Below are 4,371 nucleotides of genomic sequence, written 5' to 3'. Positions count from 1 at the left end.
GTCATTTACCTTTTTACTAATATCTGCATTGAGTGCTATAAATTTGTCTTTTAACACTGTTTTATCTGTACTACAAATTTTGATATATTGTATTTTTATTTTTACTAAATTCTGTATATATTAAAAATGTAGTTTAAAATTTTGTTTGACGTTTACTAAGAAGTGTTGTTTAGGGTGGGCACAGTGGCTCATGCCTGTAATTCCAGCACTTTGGGAGGCCGAGGGGGACAGATCACTTGAGGTCAGGAGTTCAAGACCAGCCTGACCAACATGGTGAAATGCTCTCTCTAGTAAAAATATAAAAATTAGCTGGGCGTTATGGTGCATGCCTGTAATCCTAGCTACTAGGGAGGCTGAGGCAGGAAAATTGCTTGAACCTGGGAGCCAGAAGTTGCAGTGAGCCAAGATTGCACATTATACTCCAGCCTGGGCAACAAGAGCGAGACTCTGTCTCAAAAAAATCAATAAATAAAATAAAAAATGTGTTGTTTAATTTTTAAATGTTTGGAGATTTTTCCATTTTCTGTCATTGCTTTCTAGTTGGAGTCCACTGTACTCAGAGAAATATACTCTATATAATTTAAATTATTAGAATTTAATTGTGGTTTGTTTCATGACTCAGATTATTGTATGCCTTGGTAAATGTTCAATGGGTGCTTGGAAAGAATTTCTATGCTACTCTCTTATGGCAACGTTCTCTAAATGGTAAATAGGTCCTACTGGTTGATAATGCTTTTTAGTTTTCTATTTTTGCTAATTTTCTTCCTAATAGTGCTACCAATTGGTGAAAGCAAGGTATTCATCTTTCTAAGTATAATTACACGTTTTTCTCCTTCTCTGTATATTTATATCAGTATTTGCTTCATATATTTTGTAGCTCTATTGTCTGATGCATGCAGTTAGGTTCTTTGTGTATTCTTGATAGATTTAGCGTTTTAACATTGTGTAATGTCTCTTCATGCCTAGCAACTTTTTGTTATATACTTTTTCTATTACTAATATAGTCACTCACATATTTTTGGTTTAATATCTGATTGATATATGTTTTCTTTCCTTTTACACTCAACTTATTTATTTGTTTAAAGTGAGTTTTTTATAGATAGCACATACTTAGGTTCTGTTTTTTATCTTCTCAGTCATTTATTTTTTATTTTTATACCTTTTATATTTTCATTAATTACTGATATGTTATTGCATAAGTCTACCATTTTATTATTTACTTACTATTTCTTGCCTCTGTTTCTTGTTTCTCTTATTATTTTCTTTTGCTATGGGTTATTTGAATCAATTTTTGAAATTTCATACTGATTAATTTGTAGCATTTCTTTTTTTCTTTTTTTTTTTTTATATGGAACGCTTCACGAATTTGCGTGTCATCCTTGCGCAGGGGCCATGCTAATCTTCTCTGTATCGTTCCAATTTTAGTATATGTGCTGCCGAAGCAAGCACTGTAGCATTTCTAATATATAACTTTGTATATTTTCCTTCATGGTTTCTACAGGTATCAAAATATGTAAATATAATTTATCACAGTCTTTTGGTGCTGATGTTTTACCACTTTGAGTGAAGAGTAGAAACCTTACTTCCATTTGTGTCTCTTTACCTTATCATTTTTAAGTGTAATTGTATTGTGTTTCTTATACTTAGATTGATTACCTCAGATGATAGTGTTATAAATCTTACTTCAACCATCAAATATATTTGAAGAAACTCATTAAAATAAGGACAACCTATTGTATTTTTTAAACTTTTTTCCATTTCTTTGCTTTTCATATCCTTTCTGAAATTTCAAGCCTCCTGTTTCATTTACTTTCTCTTTGGATAACTTTGTTTAGTGATTTTTTAAGTGTAGGTCTGCTAGCAACAAACTTTCTTAGTTTTTCTTAAAATGAAGATTTTTTTTTCTCCTTAATATCTAAAAGGTAGTTTTACTGCATATAGCATTCACAGTTGACAGTTATTTTCTTTCAGCAGTTGATAACTTACCTGCCATTTCGTTCTGGCCCCCATAATTTCAGATGAGAAAACTACTCTCACTCGAGTTGTTGTTTCTCTATAAGTAATATGTCATTTCTCTCTTGCTACTCTCAAATTTTTTATTGTTTTATCTTTAGTTTTTAGAAGTTAATTCTGTGTGTTTTCATACGTCTATTATGTTTGGGGCTCACTCTACTTCTTGAATCTGGCAGTTTATGTTTTTTGTCAAATTTGCAAAATTTTGAATAATTATTTCTTCAATATTTTTCTCAGTTATATTCTCTTTTATTTCCTTTGTAAACTCCAATGGTACAAATGTTAGAATTTTATTGTCTCATAGATCTCTGAAGACTTGTTAATTTCTTATTAGTTTATTTTCTCTCTACTTTTTAAAATCTTTTTTGATTTTTGACAAAGTCTTGCTCTGTCGCCCAGGCTAGAGTGCAGTGGTGTGATCTTGGCTCACTGCAACCTCTGCCTCCCGAGTTCAAGCAGTTCTCCTGCCTCAGCCTCCCGAGTAGCTGTGATTACAGGCACATCCCACCACACCTGGGTAATTTTTGTATTTTTAGTAGAGATGGAGCTTCACCATAGTGGCCAGGCTGGTCTCAAATTCCTGACCTTGTGATCTGTCCACCTTAGCCTCCAAAAGTGCTAGGATTACAGGCATGAGCCGCCATGCCTGGCCTATTTTATCTTTTTCACATAGTATGCATTCTACTGATCTGTCCTAAAGTTCAGTGATTCTTTTCTCTGTCTTCTCCATTCTATGACTGAACCCATCCAGAAAGCTTTTTATTTTATTTTTTGTTCTTTTCAGTTATAATTTTCATTTGGTTATTTCCATACTTTCTATTTCTTTGCTGAGACTTTATATATAATTTTACATCTGTTTACGAAGAATATATAATGGCTAGTTGAAATGTTTTTATGATGCTTCTATCCCTGCAATTTATGTACATTTGGGCAGAAGAAACTCCTTAAGCCTCTTGGTGCCACTAGAAGAATGGATAACATTGGTCTGTGGGACAAGGAGCATTTCCCCTAGCCTAGTTTTTGAGGTACCTGGTGCCGGCAAACTTCCTGGTCAATCTCTACTAGTGCTGCTGGAGTATGAAAGTACCTGCCTGAGCCATATTCTAACAGTGAATAGAAGGTTGATAAATGTTGTTTCTGAGTCACCCTCTGCATCTGGATTTGCAGACAGGAGACAACAAGCCTGTTTATCTTCTACTGTACAGTGGTAGGCTGAGAGATAACAGGCCTAGGCTGTCTTCTGCCACTTGGGGATAGTGCTAGAATACATGAGATTTTGGCTGCCTTTTGCTGCTGAATGGAGGTCTGGAAGATGCAGGGCTTTGATCTTCCTCAGCTTTAGAGAGGTGGCCAGGAAATGCTGGCCCCGCTAGTACCCCATGTAAAGATGTAGCAGAATCGTATTGCAATCAAAGGGAACAGGCAGATAGAATAAGCTGCCTTGTCTTTGCTGGCAATACCAGTGTGGTCAGTGTGCCTCCACATTTTAAATAATTCAACTTTTCCTCTCATGTATATTTTTCTTTTGTCTATATATAATGTCTAATAGGGCTAGCATGGAAATTTCTCTTTTCTATATAAGGTGTCACCTAATACATTTCACGCAGGGAATTTCCTAAATTTTAGTCTTCAGTTACATGAAATGAACTCATTATATGCACTAGATATGCTGTAAAAATTCAATCTTGTATATCAGATTGACTTAGAACAATGATATGCACTTTTTGCAATTTGAAAAAATATATTGATTTTTTTCAAGATAGGAACGTTTTGCTTTCATAAACATTAGAGAAGGCAAGTTAGGATAAATTATCTTTTAAAGGCTGATGAATTTTTGTGATGCCAGCTTAATTGGTTTCTTTGAAAAATTGACAAATTGATGTACATCACTTCTCACATACCTAGTTCATATTCTAGGAAATGACCTTGGACAAAAAGTTTATAAATAATTTTTCTTGTTATTATTAGCTATTCCAATGCATTGCCTCTGGTAACTTCATAATAACATTGCAGCCCCAAAGTTGGTGTGTATGTGTTCACACACTTGCACTTATGGAAGAACTAAACTGAACTGCATGAAAGAGAGTACTTATGTTGCTCTAATGATGTTTTAGATTACCCAATACCTTGGGAGTACGTTCTTTGTAGAGTGTGTATTATTGGCTTTTCTCATTCATGTCAGAATCCTGAAAAGTCAATTGACCTAAATGACACATTAAAAAATATACATTTTTCATATATAGTTACTATATATTCAGAAAAAGTAATAAAATAAATCACCCAAGGCTTCTGATTCAGGAGCCTAATTCTACAAAAATTATTAAATACTATGTTTTTAGTAATAGACTATATAATGAT

The 4,371-nt window shown here is 33.7% G+C and overlaps 1 non-coding gene across 1 annotated transcript; it reads right to left on the bottom strand.

Annotated features, from left to right (window-relative positions):
- Positions 1–1,342: 1,342 nt before the first annotated feature.
- LOC135269452 (U6 spliceosomal RNA) lies at positions 1,343–1,449 on the bottom strand. The gene has a single exon (XR_010337746.1). It is a non-coding gene; the product is annotated as a U6 spliceosomal RNA (small nuclear RNA).
- Between the last annotated feature and the right edge of the window lie 2,922 nt (positions 1,450–4,371).

This window comes from Aotus nancymaae, unplaced genomic scaffold (assembly GCF_030222135.1).
Source record: "Aotus nancymaae isolate 86718 unplaced genomic scaffold, 86718_ANA_hifiasm-v0.15.2.pri h1tg000004l, whole genome shotgun sequence".
NCBI classification, from domain to species: Eukaryota; Metazoa; Chordata; class Mammalia; order Primates; family Aotidae; genus Aotus; species Aotus nancymaae.
This window is presented reverse-complemented; position numbering and strand designations above follow the sequence as displayed.